Below are 13,891 nucleotides of genomic sequence, written 5' to 3'. Positions count from 1 at the left end.
ATGCACAGCTTCCCCACCATTCCAAGCCACAATCCCAACATTGCCGCATCCTTTCTGTGCCTGGGGTCAGCCCTGGGCAGCAGCAGGACCCAGAGCAGAGGGTCCCAATAACATATGCCACGTGCACAAGGGAGCACGGGTGGATCCTAGGATGGCTGAAACCATTTGAATTAAATAGCATAATAAGCTAAACAAGAAACATTTGCCACTGGCTCCCAAACCTCTATGGATTTCAGAATCACTATGTGGGGTGGGAAACAGTTGCTTCAAGTCCTGACCATGCAAATGATTGGGCAGGTAGATCACTCTTCTCACTAAAATAACACAAACACCTGCAAAAGCAGAATGCTTTGCTGAAGTTCTGAATGAGGCAAAGTAACTCCTTTGTAACCAACCAAATGTTTAGATCTGATGGAAAAAAACGCCCAGTGGAAGCATGGCAAACAAGGCATGTCTGAATGCTATCACAGAGTCTGTCACCTTGTAGGAAGCACAACAGCTGATCCAGCATGATGTTTTGTTCTCGCAGCAGTCTCACCCAGTAAGTTGCTTAATAGATGTCTAAAGCTGCCCCGGGTGCTTTAGAGCCAGGCTGACTGAAGGGCTATGGCAAATGGCACTCCCATTTATTAAGAAAGGGAAAAGGAAGACCTGGAACTGCAGGCTGGGCAGCCTCACCTCTGTGCCTGGGAAGAACAAGAAGGGGATGCTCCTGGGAGAGAGGTTAAGGCACAGTGAAATGAGGGGGTGATCTGAGACAACCAGCACAGCTTCAACAAGAGCAGAGTGTGCCTGACCCAAACAGTGGCCTTCTGTGATGGAGTGATGGCATCAATGGGCAAAGGGAGGGCAGCTGCTGTCATCTACCTGGAGTTGTGCCTTTGACACAGTCCTGAACCACATCCTTATCTCCACATTGGAGAGACATGGATTTGAAGGCTGGACTATTCAGTGGATAAGGAATTGTTCGGATGGCCACAGCCAGAGGGCTGTTGTCAGTGGCTCTATGTCCAGGCGGAGGCCGGTGATGAGTGGTGTCCCCTGGGGTCCATCTTGGGACCGGTGCTGTTCAGCATCTCTGTCAGTGACAGATGATGGGATGGAGTGCACCCTCAGCAGTTTGCTGATGCCACCGAGCTGAGTGGTGCAGTGGACACAAGAGCAGAAAGGGACACCATCCAGAGGGACCTGGACAGGCTCTGAAAGTGGGCACATGAGAACTGATGAGGGATGCAGAGATGCCAGAGGAGGGCATGAGGATGCTCAGAGGGCTGAAGCACATCTGCTGTGAAGACAGGCTGAGGGACTCAGGCTCTATGATGATTCTAAGACACAGCTGAAGTCCTTTGCCCATGTACCCAGTTCTAGAAGTGGAAACATCTCTCAGTTGAAGCTCAGAGGTCCCTAAGCAGCACCAAAGGCCACAAGCCCCAGCATCCTCCAGCACCTCAAAGGGCACTGCACTGAAAAGCAAAAGCAGATGCACTTTAAGAGGAGACCCAGTGCTTCACTCTGCAAGAAAATCAACAGGAGAGCTACATTCATACCTCTGAGCAGCAAAGCAAAGGAGCTTGGCCTCTATTGTCACATACAATCTCCACTTCTGCCTGTAAGCCCTGAGAAACGAAGCAGGACTTATCACTCATTTTCCAGGTGGAGGAGGGGATGCAGCCCCAGGGAGGTGCTTTCTCCTGCCCAATGCAGCAGAAAACAGGCAATGGGAGGAGTGACAAAGAAAAGGGAGAGGAGTGCGCGGTTCTGGTGCCCACATCCCACTCTTAGGGCTGCCAGGCCTGCGCAGGCTGCCAAATCAAATAGCAATCCAGAGCCACCCTCCTGACAGACAGAACAGACCAAGCCCTCAAAGCAGGGCTGGCGCAGGGCTCCTTCCACCCAGGGCAATCACTGCCCACATCTGATGCTCATTGACTATGACTGGCAGCAGCTGATGCCTACGGATCACACAGAAATCTCGGTCCCTCCCACTGGAGAAGCTCCACAGCTCCCCAGGCAAGCTGCAATTTTACATATTCCAACCAACACCCCCAGCTGTGTCCCCAAAGATGTCTTTGACCATTAGGGACACGGAAGCAGCATTCAGATCAGAGCACGCACCGAAGAGGCAGGCTAAGAAGCTAACACCGAGGAGAGTGAGCCCCTGCCCCACCAATACAGAGCCACACAAAACGACTTGGCCAAGGGCCACAGGTAGATTCCAGACCACAGGATTCACACTGACCCTACGCTTTGGCCACAAGGTTCCACTAATCATAACAGACAGGTTATGATGGGGGTGGGCAAAGTCACAGCTTCTGTTGTGCCCCAGTTTCTCCTACTGTAATGCGGTTCCTCAGCCAAAGGGGGTGAATGCAGCAGGGCTGTCCCTTGCAGATCACAGGAGGTAGCAGCACCTCCATTCCTGCTTCCCTGTACCTCCGGGTCCTGCTCAGACGTCACCGTGCTGCTGCCCTTCCTGCAAGGCCTGGAGCGCTGACGTGCAGCACATCCCTGTGCAGGAGGAGCCTCCGCCTGATCCCACAACAGAAACAGACAGTGACATTCAGAAAAATACAATTAGCAAATATTAAACAGCCGGCAGCTACACCAGCAGCTGGGAGGGAAGATGCAGCCCAGCACTTCCTTGCAGATGGGGGCACTGATAGATGCTGGCATGCCAGCTCGGATGCATTGGCCCTCCCAGGTGACAGTGCCTCAGATCTGGTCCCTACACACTCTCCACCAGCAGAATCCTTTAACCAGAGCTGGAAGGGCAGAAACTGGCACTTGGTGCCAGGTTCTGTCGCTGAGCCTGAGGATGGGGACAGTGCTGGGAGCATGCAGCCAGCAGCAGGGTGAGGAGAGGCTCGGTGCTGCAGAGAGCTGGCCTCCATCCATCACTATTCACACATGTCACCTCTCTGCCATCTCCCTGTGCTCACAGTGCAGCCTGAAGGTCTCACCCCATGCTGTGCACAGCCGTGTTGGGGAAGGACCACACCAGCCTCACACCCATCACTAGAAAGCACATGGCGGGGAGGGCGAGCACCCAGCACAGCATTCAAAACTGTTCCTATCTTCTCTTCCAAGCCCATCTCGGTCCTCTCTCAACCGGGACCCCCTCATAAAAATAAGAAGAGACAGGCCTTTCCTGGCATTTCCTTTTTCTGAAAAGGCTGTAAAATTTTCCAAGCGTAGCCAGAGCCAGAGCAAAGTTTGTCAGGAGCTCAGCTCATTAGGCGGCTGCTCAAGGAGCCCCGCGGGAGGCGCAGGCTGCATAATTCAAAACAGCTTGGACCCTGGAAAAGAAAATAGAAACCAGGCAGCGAGGACGAGGGGGCAGCGCTCAGCTCCGAGCGTAACCCCGTCCGCAGGGCCCGCGAGGAGCCCCGGCCCCACAGAGGTGCTGCGGCAGCCCGAGCAGAGCTGGCACCAGGCAGAGGAAATTCCAAGCCTGTTGCTTCTGGCAGCCGCGCCAGGCCCTGGCTAGGACCTCGGCAACCTGGAAACCAGCTACTCAGCAATTTTCTTGCCATCCAAAGGGCTTGTTCTGAACCACAGTTTCACTTCCCCCCTCCCCCCCCATCCTTTCTCCCCGCATCACAGCCCAAGAGGCAGAGAAACATCAGAGGCGAAAATTGTTTGCTCTAAAAGCAGGATGGACCAGAGCCCCCAAACTGCTCAGCTCCTGAACTGCAGGCTGGAGCTGCTGCCGTTCTCCCACTTGCATCTGGAGGCGGGGAGAGCAGAGGAAACTTGCCTGGACCAGCCCTAGGTCTCCCCAGTTCCTTTTGCTCCTTGCCAGGGAAAAGTTCAATCGAGGCTGCGCAGACACAGGACACAAGCAGCTTTCAGCCCAGCCTGACTGCTGTGCTCAAGGCCCGGCTGTGGCCGGAGCAGCTCCGTTCAGGCCCCGTCTGGCCCCATCTCCCATTGCAGCCCAGTGCTGGAACACATCCTACCGAGGAAGTGGTGAAAGCTCCAGTGCTGGAGGGGTTTCCACAGCCCTGGCCAGCTTGCTGCGGAGCACAGTCGCCCAGAGACTCATCCCTTGTTGTTAGTCAATGCCCTTCAGAGCCACCCAGCCAACTCCTCACTGCCCTGTGCCCACGGGCTGCTGGGGCTGTGGGAGACCTACAGCGTGGCTACTTAGTGCCCCTGCAAATGTGCTTTGTGAGCCAGCAGCCTCCTCTGCCTGCAGCATCACTGTGCCGCTTCGAGGAAGCCCAAAGCCCAGCACTGCACACATACAACACGGAGCAGCCATCCCTTCACTGCTGTAACAGACACTGCTGAAGGTGCGTGGAAACTCCTCACTGATACACAGCTACACAACTCCCCTTCCAATGAAAACAGCTGGGGACATCCTTGAAATATCAGATGCTCAGGGACCGGGAAATTCATGAATGCAGCGAGTGCTGAGGACACTTCACAAGAGAAACTCTGTGCCAGCTTCTGGAACAGCCCGCTTACACCTGGGCTCAAACAGGAGGCTGAGACCCAACACAGCAGCTACAGAGGAGCAGAACGATGAGCAAGAATCGGGATTCCTGGCTTCTATCCCCAGCTCTGGCCCATATTCACTTCCTGCCTCCAGTTAAGTCATTTCCTTTCACTTTTCCTCCTCACTCGGAGGTAAAATAACCAAGTCCTTGCTTCTGCAGCTCCTGCAGCCTGCCATGGTGCACAGCTCTGCTGCTGCCGGAGGCTGAGAGGCACAGGGCGCAGAGCCGCACCGCCCCGCCGCAGCCTGGCATTTCCTGTGCTTACGTTTCAAGGGGCTCAGAGTCTGTAAACAGCCAACGTGGTGGAGCATCTCTCACACAAACCATATCCTGGCCCAGCACAGCCCTCCTGCTCCCAGCAGATCGCAGCCCGCGGCCTCCCACGCACTGGGGCAGAGGGAAGACCAGTAGGCACAGCAGGAACAAGGAGCACTCTGTGGTTTCTCTCGGTATTTCAGGCCATCTCTCGCACAGGAGGAGCTCTGCTTCGCTTTCCAAGTCTCTCCCTCCCTGGCACAGAGCTCAAACCTGGCTGCTGGCCCAGGACTTGGCTCCGGAGCAGCTCCTCACCAAACAGGGTGCCGCCCCACCTCTGGGAACAGCACACAGCCTTACAGTCATCCTGGGGATATCTCGCTCCCACCGTTCCCTAACTGGGATTGAAGGCCCCATGTGCCAAACTGGAAGGAAAAGGCAAACCCACCAACCTCAGTCCTGCTCACGGAGGGAGCAAAGCCTGCAGCTGAGCAGCAATGGGAATCCTGGAGGTAACAGAGACCCAGCGGATAGGGACGGAGCAATCCCACCCCTTGGTTGGAGCAGAGCAGGTCACATACTGGAAGGTGAAGTCTGCAGCTTCTGCACTACGGACCTGAAGGATGAAAGTGTGCAAAGCACACGGAGAGCAGCTTCAAGCAGAGCACTGGGAAGACAGACTCACAATTTGAAAGGTAAAGAGTGGGGCTGGAGGTTCTACTCAAGGAATCAGATGCTGGAAGGGCAGAGCTCACTGTGGTCCCCTGTGCCCGAGTGTGCAGCTGCTGCATGTACACGAGTTCACATGCCACGTAAAACCTGGGAATGTTTTTCCTGCCATCCTCACTCCTTCCTACCAATCTCAGAACCGATGGAAACGCAGAACTGAGAAGCCAAGGAGCTGCAATGCTTCCCAGCCCCGTTTTGCCCTATCTTTATTGCCATACAAACCTCTTGGGACAGCTGTAATCTCATGGAGACCAACAAACCACATCATGCCAGCAGCAAAGCTCCAGCACCCCCTAAAAAGAATGTGAGATCCACAGAGTGTCTGTTTGTCAGACAGCTTCATGCTGGGAGGAATGAAACAGAGCCCAGCAGAGCTGAGGTTGGACCTATGTTAGGGTTTGATTCATGCCAGCAATCCTCCTGCAGCTTGAACAACACTGCCACAGCACCCTTCTATCTGAACATCACATCTCTGTAGTATCTCTGTCCACGTTCTGAAAGCATCACATTTGCTGCCCAAGCACACAGACAAGGTTAAGCCACAAAGAGCACGACAACAGCAAAGAGCAAAGAGCCACCTGTTGGGATGCAGCTGGTGCACCCAGGTGTTCCCTTCTGCACTATGGGGAGGGAGAGCGCCCAGAGCATCGCAGCAGGATGGAACAGCAAAGAGAAGGAAAAGCAAAGTCTTCTTCCCTCAAAGCAAACTGTGCTGAAGAGCCAAGCTGCACATGGACCATGGAGGCTCCAAGCACACACCAGCAAGGTGCACTGCTCTATGGAGCTGAGTTCTACCAGGGTTATGCACCAGTTTAATTCCAGAGGCAGCCGCCACGGAACAGGGAGCTCACACGTCCAGCTGCACTGCACACTGTCCCATCACACAGCAGCACAGCAGGTATCAAAGCCAGGGGTCAGGGTGGCAGGGAGGCACTGACTGCACTGTCTGCACAGCTGGAATGACAGAATTCACATCAAAACAATAACACCACCACCAGCAACGAGGCTCCATAGTGTTTAGGGCGTGAGTAGCCTGCAGAGAAAGACACTGTGCAGAAAGAGAACCGCAGAGCAAGGCGGACATGGGTGATGTGAGTGTCGGTGCCACGGCGACTGTGTTACATACCCATGTGTGCCACAGCCGGCCTTATCGCAGGCAGCGCCGTGCTGCTCAGCACCGACACGACCTGGTGCAAATCACTTCCTCTGTGACTCAGTTTTCTCTGCGTGCAGCTCTGCAGGGAGCAGGAGGAGCCGTGAAGCTGCTCTCAGATGGGGCACAGAGCTGCAGCCAAACCCCAGCGGTGCGCGGATGTCAGCGGGGGCAGCAGCCCTTCTATCCCGCAGGACGTAGCCGGGTGACAGCACAGCCCTGCGCCCGTCTGACAGCACAGACGTTGCACACGACAACACAACAGCGTGCCCCGTCATGCAGCATTACTTATGTGTTCAGATATGCATCCTTCTCACATTTCTACTCCAGCAAGTGGTTGCTCGCAGCGCGGGGCTGGGACAAGTTCAGCACCTGCTGAAGACACGTCCCTGACACGGCACGGCAGAGCTTTCGTCGCATCCATGTTTTCCTTCTCGGGAGGGAGCAGCAGCAGCACACAGCGGGCACAGCTCTGCCCCGACACCGGCGGGCTCAGCCCCCGGGAGCGGCTCTTTCAGCCCCACGTGAAACGCAATGACACCAACCGCAGGGATCCCCATCTCGGTGCTCCCCGGGGCTTTAATAACGCCGGAGATGAGGAGCAGCCCGGGGAAAAGAAGTTCCAACACCCGGACCCGGCCGAGGCTGGCAGCTCCTCGTGCGACCAACAACAACGCGACGGCCGGGAAGGACGCGAGGAAAGCGGGGTCTGAAACGTAACGGCGCTGCCGGGACGTGCACGCAGCGCTGACAGCAGAGCACCGGGTACGGCCGGTACCGGGAGGGACGGAGCGGGACCACGGGCACCACCTGCTGCAGCCCGGCCGGCCGTTCCGCCTTAAGTTCCCCCTCCGCCCGCCGTCCCCGCTGCTCTCGGTGCCGTGGCTGCTCTCCCTGCGCTCCGCCGTCCCCGCAGCGCGGCTCGCGGGTCCCGTCCCGCCCCGTCGCCGCTGACAGCCGCGGCCCGTGTCCCTCCCGCGGCGGAACAATGGGGCGCTGCCGGCGGCGGAGCGCGGGGCTCGGCCGGTTCACTCACCTCGGCGGCGGCGGCGGCGGCGCGGTTCAGGGCAGGCCGGGCGGGCTCCCCGCGGCCGCACGGTGCCGCTCCGCGGGCTGCTCAGCGCGGGCCGGCGGCGCGGGGCCGGCCCCGCAGGCCGGGCTCATGGCGCGGAGCGGGCCGTGCCCCCGCCGCTCGATGCGGGGCCGGGCCGCGGGCGGGCGGCGCTCCGAGCCCGGCGCCCCGCCGCCCCGCTCCTTTCGCTTTCGCCGCCGGCGGCTCCAGCCCGCGCCCGCCGGCGGAGCTCGGCGTCCGGCCGCGGCGAGCACCAACTTCCCTCCCGGCCGCGAGTTGCGGGCGCTCTCCCCGCCGGGCGGGCGGCTCCGGTGCCGGCGGCCGCGGCAGCCCGGGGGCGGGCGGGGGCGCCGTGGCGAGGGGCGAAGCGCTGCGTGCCGAGTGCTCCTTTCTCCGCCGGAGCCTGAATAATCATTTGGAGAAACAGGATCATTCACTTTCCTCCGTGCAAGGAGCCAAGCGCTGCCCTGTCAAAATAAAAGCCCCGCTCGCTCCGCCGCTGATTAACTGCTTCCTAATCTCGGGCTTTCCGCCGGCCTCCCAGCGGCCTGACGGGGACGCGCACCTTGCGAGGGCGGCGCTGGATGCTCACGGCCGCCGGGACGGGGCGCGCGGTCCGACCGCCCCCCACCCCCGACACGGCGCGCACCGGCAGCGCAGCCCGGATCCGAACGGGAGCGGCGGCCCCGGGGAGCCCCGGGCGGGTCTGCGGAGCCCCGAGTACTGCGGGTACTGCGGGGAAAGAGACGCTGCCGCCTCGCACGGGATGCGGACAAAATGGCCTCATTTCTGCCGGCAGCGGGGGAGTCTGCCGGCACCAGATAATAATAATAAACGAAGGTCGGCAGGACGGGGTTCTGCTCATCGCACCCTGCGGCGGGCGCGGCAGCTCCCCGGGCGGAGCGGCTGCTGCGTGCGAAGCGACCGAGGGGGGGAACCTCGCGGAACGTCGGGGCTCCTCCTCGCACAGCGCGGTGTGAACACGCGGGGCGCGTCCGGACGGAGCCGGGCACACGGCGGAGCTGGGCCGGGAGCGGCCACACGGAGCAGCGGGGAAGAGCCCGGCGCTGAGACACGGGGAGGTTTCAGACCCGACGGCGAGAGAAGGCAGCGCCGGGCGCCCGCTGCTCGGTCTGGAGCCGCCCGCAGCAGAAGCGGCTGCCGGCCTGCAAGCGGCTGCACAGATGTAAGTCCGCCTGTGCAACATTACACGCCCGGTTATCTCGCATAAATGCGATTACCGGCGGGTTTCTGTGCTGCCTCTGAGAGGCAGCGTCACCCGTGGATCCGCACGGCCCAGGCTTCCCCACGGCAGCGCCGAGCCCTCCGTCAGGCCCGGTTCATCGCCCCGCTCCCACCCCCCGGTACGCTGCAGCTGAAGCCCCGCAGCTCCTCGGCACGGCAGCTCCGCTTCCCTGGGAGCGTCCCCTCGGGCCGCGTCACCTCCGTGCCTGCAGTGCCCGGACCGCCCAGGGCTGGGCTGGCGGCACGGACCGCTCGGCAGAATCTTAAAGCATCGCGGAGCTAAAGGGGATGCGGGGACAAACAACGCACCGCAGCTGTCGGGACAAGATCAGCGGCCGCGGACAGAGGCAGAACCTCGGTTACTGCCTCGGCTCGGGGCGAGAGATGACACAGCAAGAAAGCGGCCCCGGCGCGCAGAGAGGAACCGCACCGAGCAGCCCCGGCACGGAGCTCCCGCATCGCCCGCACCGCGCTGCCCGCACCGGGGCGGCCCCGCGGGAGCCGCAGCGCGGGGGGCGGTCGGGGACGCGTTGTCAGCGCCCCCTGGCGGAGGAGGGCACCCCGCCGCGCCCCGTGCTCAGCCGGGCGGTGCTGAGAGCAAACACCAGCGACGTGAGCACGTAACGCAACAGCTCGGCAAAGCAAACTTTGGCTGCCGCAGCCCAGTGACGGCCCAGGAGCTGCTGCTCCCAAACTGAACAGCAGAAAGGATCCGTAATTCTTCTCCCAAGCCGCTTTCCCCCAGGCAAACCCAAAGCGATGCCTGGGGAAAACATCTGAGGCTGGAGCAATGTGACGATGTACAGATGTGCCTTTGCTTACCCCAGGCTTCTCAGCACCCAGCCTTGGTGGCCCGGCTGGGCAGTGGGCACGGTGAGACCTGAGGAGCCCGGGGCTCTTTCTCGCCATCTCAGCCCAATGCAGAGAGCACAGAGGGTTTGTGGAGCTCAGCTCCTCTCCTTCTCTCCCTTTGCTCCCAGGGTTCTGACATCACAGCCCCTCACATCTCTGCACACACAAACGTGGCCGAGTGAGACTGGGGAAGGGCAGTGGGAGGTCTCCCTTCCAAACTCATGTTCCCTTGGCCAAAGACCAAGAGTGCTCGCTGTCGAGGTCCCGCTTTGGCTCAGATCAGTCCATGCAAAGAAGTGGCTGTTTTCTTAAGGAGGTCCCTTGAGTGGGTCCCTCGTGAGGTGCTGCTCATTAACTTGCTTAGGCAAAGCACTTGAGCCATGCAGAGTGGAAAGCGGTAGCCAGGAGAAGAGGGAGCTAAAGCTGGAGCACAGGAGACACCGGGCTGCAGGGTCACAGCCTTGTCCTGCTGCACTTCCACTGATGAGGACATTTGGAATCCAGGTCCCAATACTCTGGGTTGTGTTCATTCCTATTGCCTCCCAAGAACACCATCCCCAAGCTCAGACCTCCACAAGACCCCTGTGGGCAAGGCTCTCATTACACTTATGAATATCATTAATTAGGTCCAATTAACTACATCGGAATTAACGATGTGATTCACAGTTAGCTGGAGCTCTTTGTGAAAGGTTTCCCTGGTGGCTCATTCCAGTCCCAGACCAACCCCTCATTGAGGCCCAGGGGATGGAAGAGCACACATGACTTGGGATGAGCCTGGGGAGGGAGAGAAGGGAGATCATGGCAGCTCCAGCACTAAATCTGCAGACCTGGCACGTGGAGGCTTGGACTCATCCCCTGCTCCCCAGGAGAGAAGGAAGAGGCGACAATTCAGCTGCAGAGGCAGTCTAGCCTAAAAAAATCTCTGTTCTAATGCTACCCTCAGTCCTGCCCTCCAACCTTTCTCTATGCAGACTCCTGGCCACCGTGTCTCACTTCTGTCAGATGCTGGCACAGATCCTATCCCACAGTCCTGCAGGTCCCTGCCATGCCTCCATCTCTCCCAGGCTGCAGGGCGAGCCCTCAATCCCACTTCTGTTTCGATGGTACCATAAGCTGTTGCTCAAGGAAAGGGAAAAATCCAACCCAGCCAAGGCCCCAGGTCTGTGCCCAGCCTTGTGGCCAACAGGGAAGAATGGGCTCCCTCATTACATGCTCATTAGAGTCTGAGCAGTGCTGCAGCCAGCAGCAGGCAGCTGTGAGAAGCCTGTGCTCCCTCTTGCGCTCCTGTAGATGCCTATGCACAGTGTGCCATCGGCCAGATGGATCTGGAGAGGATCAGGAGCATCCAGCTTGGAGTCTATACTCTTTTCAAAGGAGGATTCCAGGCCGTTGTGTTCATGCTAACTTATTAACCACCACTATCCAGTGGGCCAAGGCCATCCAGCCACTGCTGCAAAAAGAAACTGGGGAGCACAAAGGCAACATATGAAGGGATGCATTCAGCCTTGGTCTCCAGCTCAGAGCTGAACTGGAGTTGAGACCTGCTCTGTCTGACTGGATGGGTCCTGCAGCTCCCTCCAAACACTCTGCAGTTTTCTTAGCACTGCTGCCCAGAGAGCTGTGGGTGCCCCATCCCTGCAGGCACTCAAGGCCAGGTGGGATGGGGCCCTGGGCAGCCTGAGCTGGTGGGGGCAGCCCTGCCCATGGCCGGGGGTGGCACTGGGTGGGTTTTGAGGTCCCCTCCAACCTGAGCCATTAAATGAGTCTGTGATTTTTACATGGCAGTTACAAAGCCAAAATGCCACCTGTGCTGGAGTACCAGAGGGGAATTTAATCAGGCTAAGCATGAAAATACACTGCTGACAACCCACCTTATTGAAAAGACTTAAGGAACTGCTGACACAATTCAGGATCACAAAGGCACCGAGGCTCGAGATGTCTCACAACATCAGATGCACTCCCAATGCACACAGGGCTCCTGGCACGGTGCAACTCTCCAAACCTTCTCCCTTGACTGTTACTCCCATGGCCGTGCCAGGCTCATCTTCCCACAGTCTCAGATGATCACTGTAGCTCAGTTCATCCTGGCCCGCTGCGCATGAAGCCTGGGTGCCACAGGAGTTCTAGCACGGGAGATGAGTTTAACTCCCACTGCAACTGGTCCCTGCTGACAACGGCAGCAAGACCTCGGGGCTACAGGCACTGGAGGCAGCAGGGGCCTCCTGCCGCCCAGCAGGGCAGGGGCTGCCTCTCACCTCGGCAGGGACACAGAAATGGGAGCCCGCAGAGCAGCCCGCACGGCCAGGGCAGCCGCCGGCAGGACGGACTCGAGCCTGCCGCCAGCAAAGCAACGCCGGCAGCATCTGCAGGGAGCAAAGGGTTAAACCATTTAGCAAGGCCACCGGTGTAATAAATGCAGCAATCAGCACAGCCGGCGCCTCCCACTGCGACCCAGGGCCTGGGCTGGCTGGGGAGCCGGGAAGGTGGCAGGGAACAGGGTGGGTGGGGAGGACTCTTATCCTGATACGGCTCCTTCCTTCCAAGTGAGGGTTTGGAAAAACTGAGCAGGCAGGGTTGGCTCTGAAATCACAGCGCCTCAGTGACACAAAGCCAGCCAGATTCCCCCCGCGAGGCACAGGGAGGCCGGCAGCCGGGTGGGCTCAGCCGCTCGGGCCGGGGGTGCCGCACGGCGGCGGGAGGGACCCGGGGGGCGAGGAGGAATGCGGCGCTCCCCCCGCAGCGGCGAGGTTTCCGTGTGACATTCCTGGCCGGCTGCGCAGGCCCCGCGGGCTGCGGGGGATCTCGGCGCTGTACAAACACAGGCGGCTCCGGCGCTGTCTGGCCGCCCGCGATCGCATTCCTCCGCTCCGCTCCGCCGCCCGCAGGTGCCCGCAGCTCCCGGGGCCGCGCACGGTGCGAACCTCCATCCGCGTGCACGCGTGGGGGGGTCCGGGCAGATGCACGTTGTGCGTGTAAGCACGGCCACAAGTAGCAGGAGCGGGGCACACGGCGCTGGGTGCCCGCCCCGAAGTTACAGCGCGGTGCGTTGTACCGGGGAGCAAGGAGAGGGTTTGTTGTCCCCGTTGCTTACGGTGTCGTGGCAAAGCAAAGCAGGGAGCGATCCCTCCCTGTGGTTATTTACTCAGTCCCTCCATCTCCCGAGGAACGCTGGGAGCTCTGTCACTGCGGATACGTGAGCCCTTTGTCAGCGAGCCTGGGAGCACAGATCAGGATTGCTCGGAGAGAGGCCACAGACCCGACACAAATACAGTTTTATTCCATATTTCTATTGGTATTCGGGGTCGCTGCTCCTTCGGCTCTCACTCAGCCCTTGCTCGACCATATCCCAGCCCCCAAGACGTGCATCCCCGATGGTGCTTCCTTGCAGAAGTGCTGAGCAGCTCAGCTCAGCGCAGGGAATTGGTGCAAGGAAAAGGTCCGTCCTGCCCAGCCACCTGCCGGCTGCTTCTCAACCCGTGTTCCCCTCGTTCTCAGCACTCCATGCTCCCCCACAGACATGAGGGCAGCACCTCTGCAGTGCAGCAGCTCGGTGCTGGACGCACGCTGTCTTCCCTGCACGCAGCTGAGCTCACAGCCATAGGGGCTCTGCTTGGCAATGGTCATGTTTGGGGCGGCATCCCACAGCCCAGGCACGGGCAGGATGAGAAAGATGTGCCCGCAGCACTCGGCCTTGCCCAGGCTGAGCCCTGGAGGATGCTGCAGCAGGAGCTCAGGCACCTCAGACCTTTGCCCCAGGCCCCCGGCAGCCCGGGCTCGTCGCCCAAAGGCGCGGCGGCATCAGCGCGTCTGGCAGCAGCTCTCCACAATATCAGCATTATGAAACCTTCACCTTATTAACAACCACTCAACTGCAGGCAGGCGGCCGGCTCCTCCGGCCTCAGCAATACGTGCGTGTCCCTGTTTCGCTGGCAGAAACACGAAAAGAAAGATTCCCTTCTTCGCATAGAAACCCGCTCTGTGCATAAGGTTTTCGAGGCAGCCTCGCACCGGACTCCGGCTCTGCGGGCCTGGCCGGGGTTCTGGGATTGCCTGTGTCCAGGGGCAGCTCCTCAAGGAGGAGCC

General features: G+C 59.6%; 1 protein-coding gene across 1 annotated transcript in view; it reads right to left on the bottom strand.

Annotated features, from left to right (window-relative positions):
* The window catches only part of BCL9L (BCL9 like), a 38,410-nt gene extending 30,594 nt beyond the window's left edge, over positions 1–7,816 (bottom strand). The window contains exon 1 of the mRNA XM_015884058.3: positions 7,676–7,816. The gene's annotated coding sequence lies outside the window, so the exon portion shown is untranslated. The remainder of the gene's footprint in view (positions 1–7,675) is intronic.
* Between the last annotated feature and the right edge of the window lie 6,075 nt (positions 7,817–13,891).

The sequence above is a fragment of the Coturnix japonica genome, chromosome 34 (genome assembly GCF_054131305.1).
Source record: "Coturnix japonica strain WE chromosome 34, WE-NBRP24, whole genome shotgun sequence".
Taxonomy (NCBI): Eukaryota; Metazoa; Chordata; class Aves; order Galliformes; family Phasianidae; genus Coturnix; species Coturnix japonica.
This window is presented reverse-complemented; position numbering and strand designations above follow the sequence as displayed.